Source organism: Vicugna pacos, chromosome 16 (genome assembly GCF_048564905.1).
Source record: "Vicugna pacos chromosome 16, VicPac4, whole genome shotgun sequence".
In the NCBI taxonomy this organism is placed as follows: Eukaryota; Metazoa; Chordata; class Mammalia; order Artiodactyla; family Camelidae; genus Vicugna; species Vicugna pacos.
The window spans coordinates 34,274,845-34,288,191 of record NC_133002.1 but is presented as its reverse complement, the minus strand read 5'-3'; the positions used below and the strand labels follow the sequence as shown (position 1 = coordinate 34,288,191).

At 50.8% G+C, this 13,347-nt stretch overlaps 1 protein-coding gene and 1 non-coding gene across 10 annotated transcripts in view; both read left to right on the top strand.

The window, feature by feature from the left end:
- Window positions 1-891, top strand: part of CDK12 (cyclin dependent kinase 12) — a 66,407-nt gene extending 65,516 nt beyond the window's left edge. For 8 of the 9 annotated variants that reach the window (XM_072938806.1, XM_072938804.1, XM_072938803.1 and 5 more), the window contains 2 exons: window positions 106-195; window positions 757-891. The gene's annotated coding sequence lies outside the window, so the exon portion shown is untranslated. The remainder of the gene's footprint in view (window positions 1-105; window positions 196-756) is intronic. The other variant, XM_072938801.1, reaches the window with a different exon arrangement.
- Window positions 892-12,693: 11,802 nt separating this feature from the next.
- Window positions 12,694-12,767, top strand: TRNAS-AGA (transfer RNA serine (anticodon AGA)). The gene has a single exon. It is a non-coding gene; the product is annotated as a tRNA-Ser (tRNA).
- Window positions 12,768-13,347: the final 580 nt, after the last annotated feature.

The following is a 13,347-nucleotide window of genomic DNA, read 5'->3' as shown; positions in this document are numbered from 1 at the left end:
CCCCTCCTCATCTCCCCACTACTCCCTCTCCCTACCTAAGACACTCAGATTCACCCCAGGCAGCTTTGGTAACTGCTGAGGATTCCAACTCTCTTCCCTTCTCAGACACAGCCCCAGAATCAGAGCCAGAATGGCATCTTTCTTTGAGACCTAGATCTCAGTCCCTCTTCATGGAAGACCAACGCAAAGGAAGAAGTAGGTTGCGGGATGTTAGGGCTCTGTGTATAGGGACTGATGTGGAGAGGGAGGGAGAGGCCCCCGAGTCCCTCACTGAGGACTGGATGGCTGGGTTTTAGGGCCTGAGTTGACAGAGGAGGCTGAGCCTAGGCAGTTCCTTTGTTCCAGAAATCTGAGGTCCCTAGAGGGAGGCTCAGCTTAGGGAGGAGGGAAAGGGAGCTAACATTACAGAGCACCAACTGTGATCCAGGCATAATGCCAGAGCCTTTCCATACCTGTACTCATAACTAGCAGGTGAAGAGTCAGGGCAAATAGGTCTTTCATGAGCTCTCAGCATCTCACGGCACAGTTGACCACCTCCTTCTTTGACTCTGTGATGTCACTGCCAATTCTCCTACCACTCTGGCTGCTCTTTCTCTGTTTCCTCTGCAAGCTCATCCTCAATTCCTTAGACTCAGCCAAGTCCCCCAGTTATATACTTTCATGATACTATATATCCTTTTTTCATAGCATTTAGCACAGTTATTTCATACTTATTTGTGCAATCATTTGAATAATGATCCTGTTTCCTCCCACCAGATGAAAAGTTCCACAAGGATTGTAACCATGTCTATCGGTGTTGACCACTGTGCTCCCAGTGCCCAGCACAGTGCCTAGCATAAAACAGCTGTTTCGTAAATATTTGTTGATAAATGAATAAATGACAAAAGGACATCTCTCTGGCCTGAACTCAGCTTCTTAGCCACTCCCTACCACAGAGCTGACTCACCTGTAATACATGGACCAGGGAACAAGATGCCTGGGAGGCCAGGCCACCTCGTTCTCCCTGGAAAAAGCTGTCAAGATAGGACTAGCCCAAGTCCCAGGATGTGGAGCCCCTGCCCCAGCCTACCCCTGCCTGTTGGCTCTCCAGCTCCTTCAGAGAATGAGAGAATTAAAAGTCCCAACATCTCCCCATATTGGGGCATAAAATCACCCGTGAGCTGGAAGGGAGGAGTTCCACTGGGGAAGGGTGCTCTGCATAAAACCACTCTTTTCTGTCTTAGCTGAGACTGCAGAGACCATCTGCTGCCAGCCCTCTGCTTCTGTCTTCTTCCCCTGGGCTTCAGGGAAAGGGATGGTTTGACCAAGTGGGAGGGATAGATGGTAAGAGCAGGACAGGTGGCTTTTTCCTTGAAACATCTTGGCTGGTGATGAGCCTCAGCCAGGTGATTGGAGTAGAGGAAACACAGGATCTAGCAGCCTCAAGTCCTTTGGAGATGAAATCTCTAGACCTTAGGAAGCAGGCGTAGACAAAATGACGTCTAGGAGGTGGCCAGCCTTCAGCCCAGGGCTTTATCTGACTTCTTTGCTGCCTTGCCATCTGACCTCAAACAATATTCTTGAGTTTTCAGGAAGTTAGAGTTAGGCCAGGCCCAGCAGCCCCTTGCTCTCCCTGGCCACTCCTCATTCTAGTCAACCACCCAGCCCAGAGCATCTTTCCCACCCAGCTCAAAGCCAATACCTAGTCCTTGTGATGGCTTCTCACCCAGTCCCCCTCAGCACCCGGGTACCCAGGGTTATGGATCTGGAAGCCATTCTAGGCATTGTTGCTCTCTCTGACCCCACCTGTTCTCTGGGCCCCTAATGAAGTATGACAGCTCAGGCTATGGACCAAGTCCTTGTGTCCTCATCAAAAGCAACATCTGTCCTCTCCAAGAAGATAACCCCGTGGAAAGGGATGGGTGAGACAGGCACAGGGTAGCAACCTCCATCCTGCCTGGGTCTTCACCCCAAATTCCACTGCGGGCACAGATTAAGAGTGAAGGCCAAGACAGCCACAGAGGCCTACACTCACACATACCCCCTGCACAGGCCTTCATGCCTCTGAGGCTCTAAAAATGAGGGCCCCTCCTTGACTCACCCAGCTACCTGGGCTGCTGCTGCTGCCAAGCCAGCCTTCTTTTATTCATGCGTTGTTTTATTGCTGGCAAATGCTGCTGCTTGCCGCTGTTGGAGGCGTTCCTGCCAAATCCATCCCAACATCTTGGCCTGGCATCAGGGCAGCATGCTAATGTGGAAATTTAAAGAGCCGCTCGGCTTTAAATCGGAATTTTAAATGAGCAGCAGTGCTCCAGAGGGACCTGGGCAAAATCGAACAGTATCTGATCCACCCTTCCTATTCCCACTCCCCTAGCATCACCCCACTTCCTCCCACCTCTCCCCTTGACTTGGACACCAGATGAGGGACACACTAGGGGAAGAAGGAATTAATGGAAGAGGGAGTCATCTAGGCCAGTAAGGAGCTGGAATCCCCCAGCTCAGGACCAAGAAGGGACCTACTGCTTGCTGTCGTGGGCAAATGGAGGCAGGGAACCTCTACACAAGGGAGCAGGGCTGGGGATGGTGAAACTGACTTTCCTACCTCACGTCCTATTCTACCAGGAAACAAGAGAAGGCCCAGAGCAGAGAAGAGGGAAGGCAGAATTCCATGAAGATACTTACATGCAACATACACTTGTGTACACTGGGATATGTGCACGCAGCTGTGCATGCAGGTCAGGATGCTTTCTGAGTCCCACTGTAGCATGTATACGTGCACCTTGTATATCACCCATATGTGGAGAAGAATTATTCACATATGCAGCGCAGTCTTTCTTCCCATATATAGGCCACTGTCCTAACTAGAGCAAGCTGTTTTCTGTAAGTTGCTAGCCTGAACTGTGCCCCAGGCTTTTCCATGAATCCTAATGCACCAACATTCCCAAGCTCCTGGCAGCTAAATACCTTGAGTTAGCTGTGGTGGTGACAAAGCCCCACAGCAATTCTGCCAGGATAGGGTTAAGGGGCACCTGAGCTCATCCTATGTAACTGTCTTGGCTATAGTGTGGTGCCTTCTCTGGTGACCATCAGGTGACAGGCTCAGATATCACATCTGGGAGAGGTGCTGGGCATAGACTTGGTTTTAAAGGGAAGAGGGGGGCTAATGGGAGGTGAGAGAGGCAGAATCTGTGTCTCTCTGTGGCTCCCTTTCCTCCTTACCTGTCTCCAGGAGACAGGTGGCCCCTCACTATCAGAAGACCTTTATTGAGTGCCTACCCTCAGGGAGACACTGTGCTTTGTTTAGCCCAGTGTCTCATAAGTTTCTGGACTAGGTTGGTGACAACCCCAGAATTTGGATGTGTTGTCCCCATTAGAGGATCCATAATAACTCCCATGGTAACCTCAACCTTATCCATGTTAGGCTACCAGGCTAAGGGATGCTTCCTGGCCTTCCCCAGGATTCCCCCTCCCTCAAAGAAGGAGCCATCTCCTCCGTGGGCTGGTGTGGCTGCCAGCCAAGAGGCTTGGGGCAGGCTTTGGGGCATGCAGCTGGCACCTGCCCACCAGATCCCCAAGGAGCACCCTCCTCCCTGACTCCATAGCCCCATTCAGATGGCCCCTGGGCTACAGGGAGACAGAGCTCACTGCTCCCCATTCCCGAAGAAAGCCTCAAGCTGGAAAGCCCATCACCTCCCTTTCCACTGCAACATACTCCAAGATCCTCTACTCAGACTAGATATACTAAAGACCCACCAGGCACTTTTTCCAGGCAGGACTAAACACTTAATGCAGTAGGCATTGGGCTGGGGCTAGGGGAGGGGCCTTGAGGGGTGAAGCCTGGGCTGGAATTATGCGAGAAGTTGCTGAGGTCAAGAGATGGTTGAGGAAGAAGAACTCAATGGAAGTGAGGTAGGACAGGGGAGCATGAAGGGAAGGGGCTGAGTGAATCTGCGTCTCTCATCTAATTAGCAGCATGCAAATAATATGCAAATAATCCCTCTTTGTTTAGAGACCACAGGGCCTGTGCATTTTGAAAGTGGGCTACAGAGATGCCACCAGGCAGTGTCTCTGAGACCCTCAGATATGGGACATCCAGGCTCAAGAGCAAGGCCAGAGTGTGGTCATCTGGTCCCAGCTTATTCCCTGGATGGACTCTCTCTATGGGCCTCAACTTCCCTATATACGAAATGGCAGGACTGGACTGGATGATTTCTAAGGCTTCTGTCCATTACTGACAGTCTAGGATTCTCTGATCTGAGGACCAATGCCAGCACAGGGCGGAGGGGTTGATTCCATTCTGGGCAGGAAGCTATTCTGTTTTCCTCTGTTTGGAATGCCCTTCTTGCTTTAGCCCCTCACTTGGCTAAGTTTTTCTCTAACTCCAGCAGCCTTACCTACCTTACCCTTCCACCCTCTGGGCATCCCTAGGCATTGTTTACTTCTCTAATTTCCCACTAGACTATGAACTCCTAGAGGGCAGGTACTGGGTTTTGTTCAAGATGGAATCACACGCTTGTATTAGTTTCCCCAGAGTGCTGTAACAAACTACCACAACCTTGGTGGCTTATAACTGAAATTTATTCTCTCACATTTCTAGAGGCCAGTAGGCCAACATCAGTTTCACTGGGCCAAAATCAAGATCTCAGCAGGACTGTACTCTCTCTGTATGCTCTAAGGGAGAATCTGTTCTTTCAGCTTTTAGTGGAGGCTTGCATTCCTTTGCTTGTGGCCACATCACTCCAAATTCTGCATCTGTCTTCACATTGCCTTCTACTCTTCTCTGTGTGTGTAGTCTACCCTTCCTCTCATAATAACGCTTGTAGTGGCATTTAGAGCACACCCAGATGATCCAAGATAATCTATCTCAAGATTCTGAACTTAATCACATCTTCAAAGACCCTTTTTCCAGATAAGGAATATTTACAGGTTCCAGGGATTAGGATGTGGATGTATCTTTAGACGACAAAAAATAAGCAAAGACATCATTAAATTTACCATTTGTTAAGCATTTACTATGTTCCAGATACCACACATACATTTTTCTTACTGCATTTAAGTCTCACAATAACGCTGAAAGGTAGATATTAATGCCTCTACTCTACAGATGAGGAAACTGAATGAGACTCAAGGAGGTTGTCCAAGCTTACATAGCTGATGAGTAACAGAGCAGGATTTAAAACCAGATGAGCTTGGCTAAAAAGCCAGCATGATTTTTGCCTCACCAACAGCCTTGGTGCCTACCTCAGGCTCTGGCACAAATTTCTTACCTGAATGGATGTGCAGAAAGAGAAAGGTAAGTGGACAAGAGACAGAAGATGAGGCCCAGACTTCCTAATGCTATGGATGCAGGCTTTCTTTTGCCAAAGCCCCCTTACCACCTCTCTAATCCTTCCCCACCACCCCTGACCCCTAGTTGCAGAAGCTTGGAATCTCCCCCAGTCTGCAGCCCCCTGCCAACTACTGCTGCTCAGAGGGGTGGCACAGTGCCTGGACTTCAGGCAGGAGATATCAAATCACAGAACTAGAGGGACCTCTGAAGGTCACCTCTTCTAGCCCTCTGCCCACATACAGGCCTGCCCATGAGGACAGGGCAGATAGGGTCACGGTAGTGAGCAGCGAAGGGAGAAGTAGCCATCTCTTACTTCACCTACCCTTTCTCCTCATGTCTTACACGATTTGTGTCGGGAAGTCCTTACTCAAGTCTAACCTTCCAGACATGCTGTAATGAAAGCTGGCCAAGGTAAGAAGTCCTGTGAATCAGTCCTAGTTGTCCAAAATATAAAATGAGATTTTGGCTAAGTCCCTTCACCTCTGTGGGCCTTTAATTTTTCATCTTTAAAATGGGGTCGGTAATGATGATAATATCATCTCACAGGGTTGGGCAGGGGGTGGTAAATAACAGCAGGAAAGAAGCATCTAACCCTGGAGCAAGGCAGGTGCTGTGAGAATATTTTGTAACAGCCTCTCAGCCCTCCAGCCGAAGCCCTTCATCCTGGGTAACACAGGGCTTTGCTCACCTCAGCCAGTCTGGTCTGCCTTGCGCGCTAGACTGTGAACTCCTCTTGGCAGGACCTCGTTCAATTTTTAATCACTGCCCATTCCCCCTCCCCAGTGTGTCTAGACTGGGTTTGGGCGCATAGGCTCAATCTACATTTGATAAATAAACGAGTGAGGGCATGAGTCGGACCCCCAAATCCCGAGAGGCACAGAACCTGATTCCCACCACCAAGGGCACGACCCTTTCCCCTGGGGTCCAGGAGGCGGCGGGGGCGAGGAAAGTAAGCGCTACAGCTTTAAGATTTCTCTCGGGCGTCCCGGTTGCCACGGCGCGGTTGCCAGGGGCCTGCGCGGAGCAGCGTCCTGCCTCCTCCCGCCGGCTCCGGGCTTCCGTCGTCGCCGCCCGCCGCCGCCGCCGCCGCCGCCGCCGCCGGGCCGCGGCGGCTCGGCTCCTCCGAACCGTCTGGCGGACTTGGCATCGGCCCCGGCTCTTCAGTGCCCCCGCGGTGCGTGGCAGGCTGCGGCTTCATTATCCTGATTGATTCCTCCTGCTCCCCGACACCGTGGGGGCCCCGGCCAAGGAAGGGGGGGCCGAGGCGGCATCTGCGGGCCCGCTTTCCCGGCTTTTGCCCCCAGTCTCTCCTCGAGCTGCCGGCCCCACGATGCCCTGCTGCGGCCGGCCAGGCAGGGCGGGGAGGGAGAGCCGATCGGCTTTTGACCCCTAGGGGGCCGGGAGGGCCCCAAAGAGGAACCGAGCTGTGTCCGGCTCTGTATCTGGCCCGAGATGCCCTCTGTGGGCCACTAACATCGCCGGTCTTAGGCCTGCCCTCAGCCGAGGTTTTGCCCCTTCCCCCGGAGGATATGGATGGTTTGGGGTGGGGAAGGAGCACAGTGATGGACTGAGAACTTTAGGAGAACAAGCCTCGGCAAAACGGGAAAGGTGACATATTTGATCACGTGGGCCAAGACAGGGTGACACGGGTCTTATCACTTGCTTCCCTGGGTGCCTTAAGTACACTTCTTAGGGGAAGTAGGGGCAGGATCTGCCCAAACACCACAGGACACAGCAAAGATCTGAGCTCAAGGAAGGCCAGAGGCCTCTGTGAACTAGACAACCTGTCCCCACGTCTAGCAGGGGATGGTCTGGCCATGAATTCATGGCCTGGAGGAAACCAAGTGCTGAGGTGAGGCCTCAGTGGAAAGAGCATCTGGGCCAGGCCCTAGATTAGAGGGTCTTAGTTCAGCTACTTGGTTTGTGACTTGGGCAAGTCACTTTACCTTTCTCAGCCTTGGTTTATTCATCTGTTAAATGGGGTTAAGACTTCCCTGACAGTTGTCAATTTCTGAATGGAATAATATGTTGATAGCAGGACCCTACCTAAATTCTCTGGCAAGAAAAGAAAAAGGAAATGAGGGACTGGCTTCCATCCCTGCTGCTATGTTGGGTGGATTCTCCTGTCTCCTTGAAGGAGTTGTCTCCTTAGTATGCTTAAATCCCTTTTTAATTGGAGGAAGACCTGGAACCTTCCAGCCAGAGATGCTTCCTTGGCAGGGTAGAGGGGCAAAACTTCTCTCCACCTCATTGGCATGGCATGGACTTAATTTCTAAAATCACATCAGGCTCTCCACCACTCCTGTGCCTCTCTGGGGGGAGCCTCTTCCTACAAGCCCTGACAGTCTCCCTCTGGTGCCTAGGCCCTGAACTGTCCAAAGACCAAACCTGGGAAGTTTCTTACACAGACTTGACCCTTTTGGCCAACTCCAATCTTTAGCTGTCTGTCCTCAGTCCTGGGAAAGAGGAAGCTGGTGAAGCATTTGAGGCCAGTTTTTCCAGACCTGTGGCAATCATGTTTGTGAACATGATTTAGGCCATTCTGGCAACTCCATGCCTATCTCTGAATGTGTTTCCTCATCGGTGAGTTCATTAATTTGTTCTTCCTATCCATATTCCCTGGGTGACCACACTGGGGCAGAATGGTGCACACAGCAGGTGGGAGTGTGGAAATAACACCGAGTGGGTGGGAAGAACTCCACTCTGAAGCCGCTGATCTTCTGAGGGGAAAACAGACACACATGCCAGCCTCTCCGATACAAGGGTATTTGCTTCAGGAGGATCTCCCATGCTAGAACATTCCACAGTGTCATGATGCTTCCCACCTCCTTCCTGAACATAGCAGACTCTTGCTCTGGATTCTTCAGCCAGAGGCTAATTGCTTTCTTATGGGAAAAGACAGATCCTAAAATTTGAGCCCGGAGCTTTTGTTCATTCCGTTTTATTGGAATTATCTATTTTTATAACAATCATGCATTACTTTCATATTCAAGGTAAAAACACAATTAAAACATTCCTAGTTTGGGGGAAAAGATGTCAGAAAAAATTTTTTTCCCTTCTGGTGACCAGAGGCAGGCCAGCAAATGTATCTAGGCATGCCAGGTCACCCAGGGTCCTTGATCCATGTGGCCCTGTGTATGGCTGCCTCAGTCTACCTACTGACCTGGCTGCCCACCTGCCCCTGGCTGGCCTACTCCATCCTCAGCGTTTATAGGCCTGGGCTCCACTTCCTAGTAATACAAACCACGTGGGACCCTCACTGCGGCGTCTCTAGGCAGAAGGAGCCATAGCCACCTAGTGGCTGCCAGAGAGGCTGGCAGGAAGGGGCATCTCCACCAGGCGTCTCCTGGGAAACAGCGAGCTCCCCAGAGAAGGGACATTTGGAAATAAAACTCCTGCCTCTGTGTGTTTGTATGTGTGTTGGGGTGGGAGAGGGAGTTAAGAAACCCCCCGCCAAGGTCCCTCTGCTTTTCTCTCCAGGGAGAGCCTCTCTCAGCAGCTCTCCTTACTCCTTCCCAAAACTCCAGCTCACTCCCCAGAAACAGTGTAGGTTCATCTGGAACTGGACAGGTGACCCAGAAAATGTCCCTTCAGATTCATGATGCAGGTGGAGAAGAGCACTGGACTGAGAGCCACCGGCCCGCGTCCTCAGCTGCCCTGCAGTCCTGGTCAGTTATACCCCTTTTCTGAGTCCTGGGGTGGTCCTCTGTAAAAGAAGGGTACAGGATGAGATGTCCCCATCATTCTTAGTCTCCATGTTGGAGCTCCTCCACAAGACCCTAGAATACAGTGAGGGCACTCTAGGCCATTCTTCCCTGCATTTGGAGCAGATACGTAATAGGAATGATTCCTGTGTGACCTTGACTGGTCACTTAAACCAGCCTGAGCCCTTCATCTGCACATTTGTTTATTCTGGTGTTTGTGGGTGCTTAATAAGAGTGAAGTCTACACTGACAAGGTTCAGAGACTGCCCAGATGTCCATGAAAGAGGCATCTCAGACCCCTGTGCCATACTGCACCAGAGACCAGCTGCAGGCCAGATTCCTCTTGACACGGAGCTGGAGGCCCCTGGAAACTTCTCTTCCCGTAGTCAACCTAAGGGAGAAGCCATGGTGTCCCTTGGAGAATAGAGGTGGTGGGATGTTCCTGCCCCTCCCCTCTCTCGCACCCACCTGGTTCCCTTTGCTCTCCCTTGCTCTTGAGGGACCAAGCCCCCTCCCATCCCAGTCTACCCCTCCCCGATAAAATATGGAATGCCCAGACTGGGGCCAGGAGTCCTTCGGAATCCACGTGCAGAGGTCAGAGATGCTTGAGTAGGAACAAGTGGCTCTCTCCCAGCTGGAGTGCCCCTCCTCCTGGCCTCACTTCCTAGAGAGCCCCTTCCTCAAGAGACCTTATATTCTGGGAGAGAGGGGATTGCTGAGAGAGCTCTCCATGCAAGAGACAACTCCCACAACTTTTGAAGGAAACAGGAGCTCCAGGAAGGAAGAGGGCTGGGGGACCTGCCAGAGACCCAGGGACTCAGGCCTCCTTTGGGTGTCCTCTTAGGAGAAGACATTGACTGGCCTTCATGGCCTGACCTGACCTTATGATTTCTCCTGTGGGAGGGGCCAGGGAGTTGGAGGTGGGAGAAGAAGAACGGAGTCGGGGGAGGGCAGGGGAGGGAAGCAGCAGAAGTGGGGAGGGGGCATGTTGATCTGGATTCTGACTGTCACCTTTATTGGGCACCTACTGTGTGCCAGACAGTGGGCTCTGTCCCAGTTTTACCTGGGTTGTCTCATCCGGTCCTCACCCCAGCCCTGTGCCAGTGTTATTATCCTGCTCTGACAGAGAAGTAAACTGAGACTCAGAGGCGTTATGTAACTTGCCCAAGGTCACACAGCTCATCAGCAGTGAAGCCAGGATCCTAGCCCAGGTCTGTCGGCCTCCAGTGGGTTCTCTCTGCTGCCAGAAAGTCCTCCTCCTGGAAAAGCAGATCTGGGGTTGGGGTTTTCAGTCAGAGCTCATCAGGATCCCCAGAGGCAAATCTATTGTCATCTGCCCTCCTCCTCCTCACCCATCTGCCAGGCAAGTCGCAGGTGAGCCCCCTGCCACAGCCCCTGCCCCAGCCCCAGGTGCTAGCTCAGCTTTGCCTGGCTCCCTGCCTCTCCCTGGTGCCCCCAAGGTGGCTCTGAGGTCACCCCTCACCCCAATGCCTTCCATCCTGCATTTCCAGATCTCAGGATGCATAGGAAAAAGCAGAAAGAGAGAGGAGGTCACTTGAAGGTTGGAAGCAGGGGCTTTGGTCTTGGGCAAAAGATTGGGGGCCTGGTTATCTGCTTTGATTCAAATGAACCCTTTCGCTAGCTCCCACCCCTCACCCTCAGAGACAGCTAAAGCTTTGCTTAGTTAATGAAATACAAAAGAAGGAATCAGGGGGTGGGGGTGGCTCGAGAGCCCTGAAAAGCGAGGGAGAGAGGAAAAGTTGGGTCTCTTCCAAAGAGTTAATGTTCCACAGTATGATCGATTAGGTGTCAGATGTAATTTCAAACCAATACAAGATGAATGGCATAATTTTCCCTCTCTCATTTTAGACAGAATTAAGAATCCATTAGCTAACACAAATTTTTGGCAAGTTTAATAGGAGCTCAAATCTACATTCAGAGAAAACGTTCCCCAAAGCCTGTTTCAAGCTTTTACTCCTCAGGCCCCTGGCCTCCAAAGTCCTTCTGACCCTCACAAACCCTCTGTTCTGTCCCCACACGTGGCCCCCTCTCCCTTCCCCTGGTCCCCCTACATGCCCCTCCCCAGCCCAGCCCAAGATTAACTGGCTTGACCCCTCTCACAAAGGCTGGGCCTGCCCACCATTGTCTTCCAGTGGCAATGGGTGTCGGGGAAGGGGAGGAGGGCCTGGCAGTAGGCCCAGGAGAAGGGGGAGGCTGTTGAATTGGCCCCAGGCTCCAGACAAACCCTAGGGAAAGGGGTGAATTGGGGCTTTGGGGCCTTTTGAGTCTCAGCTACTCCTCAGTTTCACCCCTTAAAAAGTTCTTGTTTGGGTCCTAGAGAAAGCATTACCCAGTTCATAAGGGGAACTCAAACCCCGTTCTTCCTCAGTATCTCTCGTATTTACTTACATTAATCAACACAGGAACATAGGAGATGGGAAGAATAGCTATCATCCCATTTTACAAATAAGGAAATTGAGGCTCAGGGTGGAAAGAGGAGCAGCTGATGGAATTCAGCTGGGTCCAAGCGTAGACCTTGGCTCTACTACTATCTCATTTACTAGTGCCCCAAGGCATTTACCTCAATTTCCTCATCTGTAAAGTGGAAAGACCATTAGTACCCAGGTCATAGGATTACCCTAAGGGACAAATGAGAAACTCTTGATAAAGGAGAGCCTTCATGTCTGTCCATCCAGGTGGAGGTGCCAAGTGTCTACTCTGCACCAGCCTATGATTCAGCTCCAGCCTTTGCTCTCTGAGCTCACACCCTAGTGAGGGAGACACACATGTAGATCAAGCCTTGCCCTGGAAGGCAAGAGAGGCAAGAATAATTACGGCAGCTTACCATTCCTGGGCACTTATTCTGTGCCAAGTGTGGGAGCAAAATCTTTCCATGTAGTAACTCATTTACTCCTCACACCCTTATCAGGTAGATACTATTATCATTACCCCATTTTCCAGATCAGGAAATTGAGGCACAGTGAAGTCACTTGCCAGAGGTTACCCAGCTAGGATGTGGCAGAGCTAGAATTCCAACCCAGCCAGCCTGGTCCTGAAGTGCCTGGCTCTTAGCCAGATGGTGAGCAGAGGTCACGGCTGGGATGGTGGAGCATCAGAACGTGACCGACCCTGCTCAGGGGTCTGGAAAGTCTTTGCAGAGGACAGTCGGCTTGAATCAGGTCTTAACTGATGAGTAGGAGTTTACTAGGTAGGCAAGGAGAGAAAGAGCATTCTAGGCAGCAAGAACAGCGTGTGCAAAGGCACCAAAAGAAGTCTCAGCATGGGGGATGATGAGTAACACACTGTGCCAACCAAAACATGGGGTTCATGTAAGATGGCAAGAAACAAGTTTGGATAGGCAGGCCAGGTTCTTCATCATGACAATCGTGCTTTAAAAACTGGGAAGGTTTTCCTATTGTCTAACTCCTACAGACAGCCTTGCATGCCATTCTCAGAAATTATGACTTCTTCACGTTGTTATAATAATAGGTAGATCTAGCAACTTCCATGTGCCAAACACTGTATCAATTGCCTTGTTTCTTCATTCAATAACCACACTACCTCCCGTACTGTTATCTTCTGCTTTAGATGAGTAAACTGAGGCTCCGGATTATTAAGTACCTTGCCCAAGAGACACAGCTAGTAAGTGACAGAGCTGAGCATCAAAACCAGGTCTTGGGGGGAGGGTATAGCTCAAGTGGAAGAGCACATGCTTAGAATGCATGAGGTCCTGGGTTCAATCCCCAGTACTGCCTCTAAAAATAAATAAATAAATAAATAAATAATTACCTCCCCCCCAACAACAAAAAATGAAGGAAAAAAAAACAGGTCTTAACTCAGAGCCCATACTCTTAATCACTATGCTTATGTGTCCTGTTAGGCACTACGGAACGTTGGAGGAATTTTCAGAAGGAAGTGATGGGTTTGGATTGAGTTTAAGAAATAGAATTCTGACAGAATGTAGAGGTTGGATTGGAATAGGGTAAGACTGGAGGCAGGGAAGCCAATAAGGAAACCGTTGCTCTGGTCTAGATGGAGAGCAATGTGTGGATGGAAGAGAGGGCCTCTTGGATCTTAAGTAATAATAATCATAATAATACTATTAAGTGCCTGCCCTGTGCCAGAAACTTTCCATGAGCCATCTCCAACTCGTACAATGTTCTTGAGTAAATACTGTTAGTCTCATCTTATAGATGAGAAACCTGAGGCTCAGAGAGGTTGACAAACTTCTCTGGGTCAGACAGCTATGATCCAGAAGAGCTGGGACTGGCCTGAAGCCCTAGCCTTTCCTTCCATCTCACTGCCAGAAGGTGACTGGGCCACACATCAGAGGTC